General features: G+C 40.5%; 1 pseudogene; it reads right to left on the reverse strand.

The window, feature by feature from the left end:
• LOC106800255 (putative adhesion G protein-coupled receptor E4P) overlaps window positions 1–13,181 on the reverse strand; it is a 29,732-nt pseudogene extending 16,551 nt beyond the window's left edge.
• Between the last annotated feature and the right edge of the window lie 1,260 nt (window positions 13,182–14,441).

A 14,441-nucleotide genomic window follows, 5' to 3' on the forward strand; every position in this document is an offset into this window, starting at 1 on the left:
GTGATGGAATAAAGCAGGGGTGGCAGGATCTGGCCGGAGGGTCAAATCCAGCCTACCACCTGTTCTTGCAAATAAAGTTTTATTGGCACACAGTCATGCCCCTTCATTTACGTATTGCCTATGGCTGCTTTCCCACTACAATATCAGAGTTAAGTAGTTATAAAGATCATCTAGCCACAAAAATCAAAAATATTTACTATTTGGACAATTTACAGAAAAAGTTTGCCAACTTGGGATAGAGGAAGACCGGGTGACTATTTTAAATAGGATCATCATAAAACACTGCTCAAGGGAAGGAGTGTTTGAGGCAACATTCATCTGCCACCATTGATTGTTACCTTTTCAGACCATCACATGGAAACAGGGCATGCATCAGCCTGTCCCTTTTAAGGAAGCATGTCAAGAGATCCTTGTTTAAACCTCAGTGTGCGTCACAAAGTACACACAAATTGTGTCCCCAAAATTGCCCGGTTGTGATCAAGGCAGATCTTTTAATTTCACCATGTAGAATCCCCCTGCTTTGAAAACTCTGTCAGTCCCCACCTCTTGGACAGTCACCTAGACATGAAACAAGAGTCTCATGCCCAGAATTTGGACATCAAGAAAATCTATCTTAGACACAGTACCTCTTGTGGTTCCTTTGAAAGCATCAGTGCAGTCAATATGCATTGTGTTATTTCCAGCTTCCAGAAGAATCTTCTCACTTGTTTCGTTGCAGGTCTTGGTTTCATAGAGTGGAAACATTAAGAAAGTGAGTCCGTTTTGTTCACTTCTCACGGCTAAGAAACTTGTTGAAGAACTCCCTTCTCGGAAAGACCTTTTACTGGTGATTTACTTTTCTGGATGCAAGGTAGATCAGATGGCACTCCCCTCCACATTTCTGGCTGGTGGGGATGAAATGGTCAAAATGGCCTAAGCAACACACACTGGCCAAACAACCCAGGAGAAGAGAGGAGGCGGCCATGTTTCCCAGAGTGGAACTAGAGTAGGCAAGCTTAGCCTTTACCATAGAATATTAAAGGGGGGAAAAATTTTAAATAATGTGTACTGGAGTACCTGATTGGCGGGGGGGAGCTTAATATTTTAAGTAAGAGAAGCTAAGCATTTAAAAGTTTTCCAAGGAAATAGTCACCTGGGATCAGATCTGCATTTGGGAAGAATCCCATGAGTGAACTCTTTCCGTGCCATGTAAACATATAAACACAAGCTCTGATGAAAGATCACCCTCATAAAATTTTTTGGTCATGAGGAAAATGCTCAGTGTTTCTTACCTATGTCGAACATAGACTTTTCATGCTTTCCTGGAGAAGCAAAACTCCCATTCCATATGGTTAATTCCACGCTTTGAAGTAGTTGGGTAACCAGTTTTGCAATGTACACTTTGTTTCCACTGTTCCTCAGATTTTCCTTTCAAAGAAGTAAATATAATTATGTAGATTCTTACTGAAACTTAAGAAAGCAGGAATACAATAAGTGTGGTTGGGTGAGCCCAGAAGGCCATAATATTTATCAAGGTGCCACTAGACTCTGTGCTGTCAACCTGATATGTGTGTTCTTGTTTACCACACACAGCCCTGTGAAGGGTGTATCATTATCTCCATGGTATTTATGAGAACATGAAGGCTTAAAGGATGAGATGTCTGGAACCTATAAAGAATGACTTATGGAGAAAGATAGGAAATGGGAAATGGTAAGAGGGGTGGAATGAAGCTCTAGATGCTTCCTGCAGGTCTTTGAATGACAGCTGAGGCATTTAAACCCTTTACCAGGGCTTCTCAATCTCTATTGGTATTGAGAACAGGTAGTGGTTGTGGGAAGCTGTCCTGGGCATTGTAGGATGTTTAGCAGCATTCCTGATCTCTACCCACTGGCACTCTGTTTGTGACAACCAAAAACATCCCCAGACGTTGCTAGATGTCCCCTGGGACAGAGGACAAAAATCATTCCTAATGATAACTCCTATATCCTAAAAGTCATAGGGAACCATAGTAGTATTTGAGCAGGAGAATGACATGGTAAGACCAACTGGCTGTTTTCCAAACCTAGGCTTCACCTTCCTCATCCACATGTCCACCGATGGTGTCTTCTTACTGGAGTTCTCTGAGAAAGAAAAGAAGCTGTTAAATGGAGTATGGGAGGTAACACACCATGGCTCCCATCCCTTCTTCCAATCATCCTCAAGTTTGGTCTTTCCTTGATGCTTCCACATCTTATCCTAATATCCCTCTAAGAAGTCCCAAATGTCTTCTACAGTAGAATTGTAAAATGGAATTAGGATGGAGCCTCCAATTCGATAATTCAGTCAATAGTATTTATTGAGCCCCTACTAAAAGCCAGTCATGATGCTAAATCTTATGGATATAGGTTGATAAAGAGACAAAGGATATTCCCTTGTGGGGTGTGCTGTCTGGCAGGAAAGTCACTAAGAGAATAAGGACAAATAAATAATTAAGTGATTGGAAGGGTCTAACATGTTTTAATAAATAGGACGAGATGACTTGGGAGTATAAAGAAGAGGGGCCCCACACATCAGGGGTGCAAAGAAGGCTTCCTGAAGTAATGGGTGTTAATTGAGTTCATAATATAGAAGCAGTAATAATACATGCACAATCTATAAAGTGCCTTCATATATACTATCTCTTTTAATGGGACACAAAGATTCTAGAATAGAGTTATGAAGAATAATAGCTAATATTTATTGAGCCTTCCTAGGTGCCTAGCACTGCACTAAATATTTTAACTGCCTTAATAATCATCGGTGAGATGCATTCACTTCCTAGGGCTGCTGTAACAAAGTACCACAAACTAGGCGGCTTAAAACAACGGAAATTTATTCTCTCACGGTTCTGGAGGCTAAAAGTCCAAAATCAAGCTTTCAGCAGGGCTGTGGTCTTTCTGAAGGCTCTAGGGAAGATCCCTCTTTTCTTCTTCCAGCTTCTGGTGGTTGCCAGCAATCTTTGATGTTTATTGGTTTATGGAAGCATAACCCCAACCTATGCTTCTATTTTTCACGCATCCCTCTGTGTGTGTGTCTCTATGTCCAAATTTCCCTCTTCTTATGAGGACACTAGTCACCTTGGACTTAGGGCCCACCATAATCCAGTATAACTTCATCTTGATTTGATTATATCTGCAAATACCCTCTTTCCAAATACAATGACATTCACAGGTTCCAAGAGTGGACATGAATTTAGGGGGATGAGTATATGAGGTAAGAAGGTTTCTGAAATGACTCTTGATCCTTACCTCACATCCCTTCATTCACACCCTTGTGTAAACTCCTGCCTGACTCATCACTTCTGAGATTAGATTACAGAAGACTATGACTTCTGTTTCGTTCACACTCTCTTTCTGGCTATTCTCATGGGCTGGCTATAATAAAGAAAGCTAGAGAGGCTGACATATTAAGAACTGAAGGCAGCTTCTCACCAACCACCAGAGAGGAACTGAGGCCTTCAGTCCAACAGCTTGCAAAGAACTGAATCCTGCCAGCAGCCGTGTGAGTGAGCTTAGAAGCAGATCTGCCCCCAGATAACTCTTCAGATGAGACTTCAGCTCTGGCCAACGCTTTGATTATAGTTGTGAGAAGCCCTGAAGCAGGAAACCCAGGTAAGCCATGCCCCAATTTCTGATCTACATGGACTGTGAGACAATAAATATATGTTGTTTTAAGCCACCAAGTTTGGGATAATTTGTTATGCAGCATAGCTAATACAGTAGATGCTATTATTATTCCCACCTACAGATGAAGCATATAGAAGTTAGGTCATTACCTAAAAGTTAGGTGGTAAGTGGTAGAGCCAGAAGTTAAATCCAATCTGTCTAACTCAAAACCTAGAATTATACTAGGAATGAGAAAATAAGTAAATACTGTATATTGGATAGTGAGAACCAGGTTTCTCAGTTTTGGAGAGAGAAGTTACAAATAAGGAAAGAGGGAAGGTTAGATCAAGCCCCAGTGTTGGATTGGAATCAGAGGTATCAGTGTGAACTCATGGGTTTTAGTATATAGGCAGAAAAATAGATCCATATAGAAATTGAGTTTAAAGCAAATGAGAGAGATACAAGTAGAGAAGTCCAGTAAAAAATTAGAAATGTCATTTTTGAAGCCCAGGAAAGAGATCCAGGCCGGAGATATAAATTTGTAAGGCATCTAGAGATGGTGTAGAGATGGTGATTGACACCATGGGCTTGAATGAGATCTCCTGGGAGAAGATTATAAAGGGCAACAATGGATTGAAAGATGAGGACCAGGACAGATCTCTACTCTCTTACCCTGGACTGAAATTGGTAGAACTCTCAAAGGCTTTCCCTCCGCCTCCTTTTTCTTGGAGGAAAAGAGTATTTGGAGGTTCTTACCATAACAATCTGAACGATTCAATTTAGTGAAAGCAGCCATCCAGTTGAGGATAGGGTAATTTGGGACACAGCTGCAGTAGTAACTTCCAATTACATTTACACACTATGATATCTCCTTGCACTTTGCCAGTCCAGTCTTACACTCATCAATATCTGTGAATCAAGAGAAAATATCATTGTTCGTTCTCATAGAACTAAACCATTTTCCCTTGCCTGTGCAATCTCTACTACCCAACATTGTTCATAAATGTACCCCAAACAATACCTCCTGTTCTTGGATAAGGTGTCTCAACATTATAAGGATGATAGTTCTCCTTAAGTTAACTTATAAATCCAATACTATGCCAATAAAAAATATCTACATGTATTTTATGGAGTGAGAAAAGTTGATAATATAAAGCAAGAATAACCAGAAAAACTACAAGGCAGGAACTAGCCTTTTCAGACATTAAAACATATTATAAAGCCTCAATAAAACAGTGAAGTGCTGGTGCATGAATAGATAAATAGACTAATGGAATACACTAAAAGTCCAGAGATAGACCCAAGTACATATGGAGCTTTAGAACATGATAATGATGCTATGTCAGATCACTGAAGTAAAGATGGAGGTTTTAAATGCTTGAATCACACAGTTTATTAAATCAATTTAAAACAAAGGGAAAGAGATAGGATAAGTGAACAAAGTTACGCATCGCTTAACGATGGGGATACACTCTGTGAAATGTGTCCTTAGACGATTTTGTCATTGTGCAAACATCATAGAGTGTACTTACACAAAACTAGATTGTATAACCTACTATACACCTAGGCTCTATGGTACTAATCTTATGGGACTCCTGTCATATATGTGGTCTGTCCTTACTGAAATATAGTTATGCAATGCATGACTGTATAATATTAGGAAAAAGTGCAAGTGAGATGAATGGACTATACTGCTTAAATCCTGGCTTATGCAATGTTCATATGTCCTGCATCTGCCGGTCACATCAGCTTTGGCCACTGATGGACTAGAGTTGAGGTTCAAGCAAAGGAAGCCACAGACAGAAGTTGTCCTGAGCCAATGACTCACACTTATTCTCTCTGTTGGAAGGACGCAAGACAAGTACACGTGTCCAATAGCTGTAGCTTGCATATTAGTCTGCTTCACACCTATAGGTTTTATTTGGCCTATGGGTTTAGGTGTTTTGGGCAGAGGATATATGAGCCAGAATAGTTATCACCATGAGTGACTGAATTAAAACCTCAAAAACATTAAGTGCTCTTGTATATCTTGTAGATAGTGTATATCTTGGGCATTAAATGCCTCTTCTATACCTAATTTGCCAGGAATATTTAGTACCTAGGTGTCTCGTGTATATTTATTGCTTCATGAATATTAACATTGGTCTTTCCATTCCTTTCTATCTACATTTAACTCACACATGCTCTACCTACTGTTTACATTTAACACATCTTATGAGTTTCATATGTCTCATTTGTTTTTTTACTTTTCTTCTGCAGCAGAACTGAATGTTCTCAAACAATATGACAAATGCACATTACACCTTTGCACATGTTTCCTTTCTCTAGAGTGCCCTTCTTCCTGCTCAGGATGGATTTCTTAATAAGATATAATGAGACCTGCACCTCACCATTCTCAAGAATAAACTACATGAGTCAGAGATCTAAATGTAAACCTGGAACCATACAATCACTAGAATTAAACATAGAGAAATTTTTCTTTAATCTCAGTGTAGGGGAAGGCATTTTAATGATGACTTAAGACTCTTGATAAACTTAACTACATTAAAAACAATTTATTTAATCGCATGGCTAAAAAATATATAAGCAAAGTCCAAAGGCAATTGACAAACAGGGAGAAAATATTTCCAACGTATAGTATAGATAAAGGATTAACATCTCTAATATGTAAAGAATTCAAAAATTGAGAGACAAACAAACAAAAGCTCAGTAGAAAAATAGTGATAAGACATGAACAGATAATTCACAAATTATCACATAAATCATGGTCTTCTAATATAAAATGTTCAGTGATATTATTAGTGGTGATGGTTGCACAACAATGTGAATGTATTTAATACTACTGAAAGATACATCTAAAAATGGTTAAAATGGTAAATTGTATCTTATGTATATTTTTCCACAATAACATAAAATATATCCTAAATGGTCTACTGTTTTTTGCTTCACCTTGTGAATTTACATGACAACTCCATCAATCAGATATCCAGTTCCACCAATCAGATATTCAGGAGTGGTATTTCCCTTTAGTATTCAAATTGACTGTTAGAATTTGTGGAAATGAGAAAGGATTTTGGCTAGAGGACATGGGAGTAGTGAAAAATGAAACTGGAAAACTAAGTTGGAGCCAGATCATGGAAGATAGTGAGTGTCAATATATTAATTAATTCATTTGTTCCCTTCGTGAACTCATTTTTATTTGGCATCTGCTATGCAACATTGTTCCCTGTACTAGGCACACAGCAATAAACAAATCAGATATGACCCTTGCCCTTGTGGAATTCTCAAACAAACAAACAAACAAGAAACACCAGTGCTTGAGACTTCAAGAAGCCAGGGTCCTGAGAACTCTATCTCCCTCTAAAGGAAAACCAAACCAGTATCAGGGATCATCAAGCCAGCATTAGGATGAAAGTAGAGGGGGGACAAGGGCTAGGGACTTCTCTAAGGACATTGAAGCAGCCCTGACATTTTTCATCTTGTAATATTATTCCATCATTGCAGCACCAGAACCCCTATGTAACACAGTGTTTGGGGCTTAGAAAGATGCCCCTGACCCCTTCCAAACTCCAAAATGAGTATGAATTGCTTCCCTACCTTCACATTCCTCAGAGGACTCGATGAAGTATCTCCTCCCAGACGTGGAATGAAATCCATCTTTACAAGCACAGTGGGTGCTGTTGTAGCAGCTGGCATTTTCAGGGCATTGAGGACAGAAAGCTGCAGGGAGTGCAGGATCCATTTATTCATTTACTTCCTTCATTCATTCATTCATTCAAGAAATATTCATTGAGCATCTAGATGTTGTGGTTGGAAGTGTCTTCTTGGGAAGAGCTCTGTTGACATCCTTTTTGCAGGCATCTCACTGCTGAGCACAGATGCTCACAGTGCTCCACCCATATCCCACCTCTGCCACCAAAGCCACTTTCACCTGGAAGAATTTCCAACTGTCAGCAGTGTGCTTCTTCACTGAGGGCTTTCTCTGGCCACCAGAGGCCTCTTTGTTCACCACGTGGCAGGTTAGCAATGCCTTCTCCCCCTGGGAGCAGCCCCCTCAATCCATGACTGGCAGGAGTCAGTGTATTAAAAACCCAGCTTCTTTATTACTGAAAATAGACAGAAAGCAACAAGCATTGGTAGGATGTAGAGAAACTGTAACCCTAATCCACTGCTGGTAGGAATGTAAAATGGTGCAACTGTTGTGGAAAACAATATGGCAATTCCTAAATTTATTTTTTAATTGCCGTCACTATATGATCCAGCAATTCCACTCCTAGTATATATCCCAAAGAAGTGAAAGCAAGATCTTGAAGAGGTAGTTGTATACCCATGTTCATAGCAGCACTATTCACAATAGCCAAAAAGTGGAAGCAAGCCAAGTGTCCATTGGTAGATGAATGGATAAACAAAATGTGGTCCACGCATACAATGGAATATTATTCAGCTTTAGAAAGGAAGGAAATTCCAACACATGCTACAACATGGATGAACCCGGAGTACATTACGGTAAGTAAATAAGCCCATCACAAAAGGACAACCACTGTGTGATTCCACTTACCTGAGGTACTTAGAGTAGTCATATTCATAGAGACAGAAAGTAGACTGGTAGTTTTCAGGGGTTGGTGGGAGAGGGAATGAGGAATTATGGATTAATGGGTACACAGTTTCAGTTTTGCAGGAGGAAAAATGTTCTGTGGATGGATGGTGATGATGGTTGCACAACAACGTGAATGTACTTCATGCCACAGACTGCACACTTAAAAATGGTTAAAATGGTAAATTTTATGATATACATATTATACCACCATTTAAAAATAAACCAATAAGAAGAAAACAGCTTCCTTACCCGTTGTGGGGAATAACTCTGAGGTGCATGCTTCTTATGATGCCCAACAGTCTCCAGGGTATTAGGCTCCAGTTACTCACATGTAACTTGCTTGATAAGGGACCCTGTATTGGCTCCTCACCTCCCCATCTGACTTCCCCCTCCCAGCTAGTGCTTCTTGGGATAAACTCCCAGAAAAATGACTTGATCTCAAGTCCTTATCTCAGGGTGTGCTTCTGGGAGAACCCAACCCAAGACATGGGGAAAAGGCAAAATTATCTCCAGCATGACTTGGGACACAGGCTTTTGGGAAACAAATGACAGAGTCCAACGTCCAACAGCTGTGTGTTCTTGAGCCAGATACTTCTCTAGAGGGCCACTGGTCAAGTGGGGATAATGTGAGGACCTTCTCTGCAGGAATGTCATGAGGATTGAATGAGATGGCCTGTGCAATTTGCTTAGCACTGCGCTTGGTGCAATGCAAGAGCTAAAGAAATGGGGTGATAGTGAAGAAGGGAGAATAGTCCTTGGGAGCTCCAAAGAGTAGGCAGAAGGCAGCAGAGATTTAGTGTTCTCTCCCTTGGAAAGGGCTCTGGAGGCAGGTTCCAGGTCCCAATTTCCATTCCCCAGGTCTTTGGCAATGAGAAGACTCACCTCCAGAATTCTTTGCATCCGATCCTGACAGAATCAGCAGGACACTGAGATGTGGAACAGAAAGAGAAAGGGACAGTTCAGATGGGGGATGCCCTGGGGCTCTGCTTGGCTGAAGCCTAGGTGAATTAGGGGCTTTGTCTTCCACTACCCAGTCATACATGTGCTAGCTTCATTGCAGATTCTTCCAGGCAGGCTATAAACCTGAGGGTCACAGGAGAGCATCATATACTACTGGAACACGAGAAGTACATCCAGTTGCAGCTGTTAGAGGTTCTGCACCCAATTCTAAGGTGTGTGGGGTGGGTTCCCACATCAACAAGAAATTCTCAGACATCAGCTGGATGTTCTATAATCCACCTCAATTCTGACACTATCTACCTAGAGATAGCATCACATTTCACAGGTTAAGGGCTCAGTCCCACAAGACTTACCCCATCCCCACTTCAAATGCCAATCACAAGTCCAGGTTGTCACCTGGGCTTCTGATTGACAGGCTCTAGATTGGAGGTTCCAATGACCACCTCCTTGTGTTTGTTTGATTAATTTCCTAGAGCAACCAGAGAACTCAGAGAAACAGTTTACTTACTAGATCACTGGTTTATTATAGAAAGGATATAACTCAGGAACAGCCAGATGGAAGAGATGTGTAGAGCAAGATATGGGAAAAGGGTGCAGAGCTTCCATGCTCTCTCCAGGAGCACCACTCTCCCCAAATTTCCACAGGTTCACCAACCCAGAAGCTCTGAGAACCTTGTCCCTTTGGGTTTTTCTGGAGGCTTTATTACATAGATATTATTGATTAAATCATTGGCTGTTGGTGATTGAACTGCATCTCCAGCCCCTTTCCCCTTGATGGAGGTAAGTGGCGGGGGGGGACTGAAAGTTCCAACCCTCTAATCACATGGTTGGCTCCACTGGCAACCAGCTGCCATCCTTTGGTGATCTTGGGGCTTTCCAAAAGTCGCCTCATTAAGATAACGTAAGACAACTTTATCTCTTTACGCACAGGAAATTCCAAGGGTTTTAGGAGCTCTGTGCTAGAAACAAAGATGAAGACCAAGTATATATTTCTTATTATAAATCACAATATCACAAGCTATATGTCCCAATTTCTGAAAATCCAGCAGCTCATAAAACTTTTCTTCAGGTCTAGAACCAAAAGGCCAAATTCACAACCTTCTTTCTATGTTCAACGTGCTGTTTCTACCCACCCAGACCTCTAACCCCACATTGTCCAATAGAAATATAATATGAGCTGCATAGGTCCTTTTAAATTTTTCTAGTAGCCACATTTTTAAAAGGCAAAGAGAAACAGGTAAAATTAATTTCATTAAGGGGCCGGCCCCGTGGCTTAGCGGTTAAGTGCGCGCGCTCCGCTTTTGGCGGCCTGGGTTCGGATCCTGGGCGAGCACCGACACACCACTTCTCCGGCCATGCTGAGGCCGCGTCCCACATACAGCAACTAGAAGGATGTGCAACTACGACATACAACTATCTACTGGGGCTTTGGTGGAAAAATAAATAAATAAAATCTTTAAAAAAATTAATTTCATTAATATACTTTATTTAACCCAATATAGTCAAGACGTCATCATTTTAACATGCAATGGATATGAAACAACTTATTCATAAAGTGGAACTGGAGGCCACCTTGCTTTAACTGTTGTCTGTTTGCAAAAGTGGTTAGATAACACATTACTAAAACCCACTCTATAGATGACATCTCTGACGCTTGAGTCACCATGGTAATGAGTGCCTAAGTTTTTCAGGAACTGAGAGTTGACTCTTTGTCCAATTCAGGCTGGTTAAGACCACTGATTCATCAACTGGGGCTGCAGAGATGACCGATAGGTGACCCTTTGATGTCAAGGAACTGAAAACTCCACCCTCAGATCATGGTAATGCTGCCATTTTGTGAACATGCATCCTGTGAAGAGCCATGAAGCTTGACTGCCCTTGCACAGATCAGTTACCTCACTTGTCCTTACCTTCAATCATATATTCCCACATTTCAGACCTCCCCACCCTTTTATCCCATAAATATCCCTAATTTCCATTTTTGGGGGAGGTGTATTTGATACTGGTTCTCCCATCTCCTCACTTGGCTACCTTGTGAATTAAACCCTTTCTCTCCTGCAAACTCGTTGTATTAGTGATTGGCATAATCGTGTAGTGGGCAGGACAAAACTGGTTCAATAATAAAAGTATTTTACATTCTTTTCTGCGTGTGTTAAGTCTTTGAAATCCAATATGCATTTTGCCTGTATAGCAGATCTCCATTCAGACTGGTCTCATTTCTAGTGCTTGGTAGCCACAAGTGGCTGGTGGCTATGGTACTGAACAACACAGGTATAACATGTTAAGAACTAGTGCTTTATCTGGAGTAAGAGGAGATCTGAATAGCACAGACCATAAGAATCCTGGGAGTCCACGTACTGTGGCAAATTTGGAATGGATGCAGCTGTTTTGAGGATGATTCATTTTGAAGATGATCTAAAATGTCTACTACATTATTAGACAGAAGCTTTAATTAAAGTTGGGTGTGAACTCAGAAAGGCAGAGAACCTTTCTACATATTTCCTAATATCACTCCCTCAAAGTAAGATAGGCTGGGAATGACCAGACACTTGAAAAATGGATTTTTCCCGTATGCCTTTCATTGCAAGCATGTTGTGTTGGAATCCTTTGCTAAAATCTGGAAGCATCTGCTTTCACAGCTGACATCAGCCCCCAGATGGTTTAAGTAAGATGAATATAAACTAGGTAATTTGGATTTCTATCATATGGAAGGGGGGATGGGTAGGGAATCTGCCCATGACCCGTTTGGATTATCATAGAACCAGACAAATCCCCTGGACTAGACAAGGTCAACATCTGCTCTTCCTACCTCTTCTACAATATTTATGATGCTCTACATCATGGATACTGAGAAAACCATTATATTTAAGTATCCATAATATTAGGCTAAATCACATGATGTGGCCATTTTTGCAAGTCAAAAACGCTCAGGCATCAGCATATCCAGAACCACTGCCTGTTCTTGTATGACCTATGGGCTAAGAATGGTTTTTACACTTTTCAAATGGTTAAAAAAATCAAAAGAAAAATAATATTTCATTGCATGTGAAAATTATATGAAATTCAAATATCTATGTCTATAAATCAAGTGTCATTGAAACACAGTAATTCCCTTCAGTTCACGTAAGGTCTGTGGCTGCTTTTGCACTGCAGCATAGAGCTGAGAAATTAAGGCAGAGACCATATGGTCCACAAAGCTGAGAATAGTTATTGTCTGGCCCTTTCCAAAAAAGCTTGTCCACCCTTGCCATAGGGTATTGGATATCGCATGCTTACTTATAACATCTCCTTACAAACCTAGACTTAAACTCTATATGAATACTCCCATCGTTTTTTAAAAATGAGCTTGAAGATCCTAAATCTCAGAGCAGAAGGGTGGATAAATCCAGGTCGTTGGAACATTATAAGCTACAATATTCCAAGCATGGAACCTCTTGGCAGTCAATCAGTGTAGCAGATGCTTGAAGTGTCCCTTAGCCTATGCATGCAGATAACTTACTGCATGTTTCTGTAAGGGGGTATTTTTCTGTTGCCTGTGCATGGTAGACCAGAAATGTTTGGGAGTTACACTAGGAATGGCTGTCAGGTAGTGAGGGATGCAGACTGGGGGATAAATAGCCCAGACTCCTTGCCCATATAAGCACATTCGCTACTGCTTCTTAGAGGGTCACCCACAGGATTCAGTGTCAGTTACCCAGAGTGGTAACCCCACATTTACACACCCTTCATTCACTCTTCTCGCTTCCCTCTTTGACACCTCACTCCCTCCCTTGTGCTTCCTGGGATCCCCTCCCAAACAAACTACTTACTTCTAAGTCTTTGTCTCAGTTCTGCTTTGGAGGAGAGCAACCAAGAGACTCATTATGAGGTTTTCTAATAGGACAGGCACACACAGTAATTTCTGGAGAAAGTGCCAAATTTGGAAGAGCAACCAAAGCTAGGATACTGTGATCAAGGGGAGAAGAGATAGGAATTCTTTGTTCCACTCACCTGAGAGCAGGGGCAGGCACTTGTGTCCCATAGCACTGAGATTCCAGGAACAACAATCTGAGAGACGCTCTCAAGCAAGACGTGGCAAGAGTTCCTGGAATGTACAAGCCCCATGAAAATCAATTTCTGAAGGTCACAGAGTTTAAAAGGCAGGTGGCCAATGTTTATCAGAACTCTTTCATTTCTGCCCATCTTTTGATCCAACAAGTCCACTTGTGGGAAATTATCCCAAGGAAAGGATCTTGGAAGGATGATCACAGCAGTGTTGCTTATAGGAAGCAAGTTTATCATCCAGCAAATGGGGAACAAAGAGGCATCTGATGGAATATCCTGTTGGAATTGAAAATCCTGGTCTATTGCAATCAGCCAGATCCAGAATGTGGAAAGCTCCACAGGACAAACTATCCAGTTTCTTCATCCAAAAAAAAAATTTTTCTAAAGGATAAAATATGCATAGAGGACATAGATTAAAAGAGACTTAGCAACATATCAACCAATTGCAGTGTCTTACAGGATCCCAAATGAAACAAATAATTTTTTAAAGGTTATAAGGCTGGAAATGTGATGATATTAACGAATGATTGTTCATTTTTCGTAGATATGATCATTCACTCTTAGTTTCCTCCCATGTCAACTCAGACAGCTGCTCCAAAGGAAGCTATAGGTATGATAAAATGGCTATGTTTAAATATATATCATATATATTTATGATATATGAAATCATATATCATATAAAACATATAAAAATATATATGTTAAAAATATCAGGACTGATATTTTTGAAATACATACTAAAATTTTTGCAGGTGAAATAATGTAATGAGTTGAATTTATGTCCATATAATAGGGGAGGGGGAGTACTTTGGGGCAGAAAGTGAGAGTAAATATGAAAAAATTTTGGCTAGAAGTTGGTCATTTTTAAAGCTGGGTGAAGGATCTGTGGGGTAAATTCCCATGCAACAAGGTACACTGTAAAACATCACACAATCCCCAACCCTGCAACACATCCCTCTTACGTATTAGTCTGGCTCTGACCCTGCAGCACATCCCTCTTATGTATTAATCTGGCTCTGAGAGACCCAAAGGCTTACCTAAAATAAATAAAGAAACAATAAAGATGGGATCCTTAAATTCCAGAGTTGAGCACACCACCTTCCAGCACACCTGCTTATTTTATGTCTAAGAATTATGGTCCCAGAAACTATAAATATCTACAAAAATGGTAAAATCTTACTGTGTCCTGAGGGTTTGGCTTGGTAATCATCAGGTGGGGGGCCCCAAAATACGGTCG

The sequence above is a fragment of the Ceratotherium simum genome, unplaced genomic scaffold (genome assembly GCF_057802395.1).
Source record: "Ceratotherium simum simum isolate JZ-2026a unplaced genomic scaffold, ASM5780239v1 HiC_scaffold_43, whole genome shotgun sequence".
NCBI classification, from domain to species: Eukaryota; Metazoa; Chordata; class Mammalia; order Perissodactyla; family Rhinocerotidae; genus Ceratotherium; species Ceratotherium simum.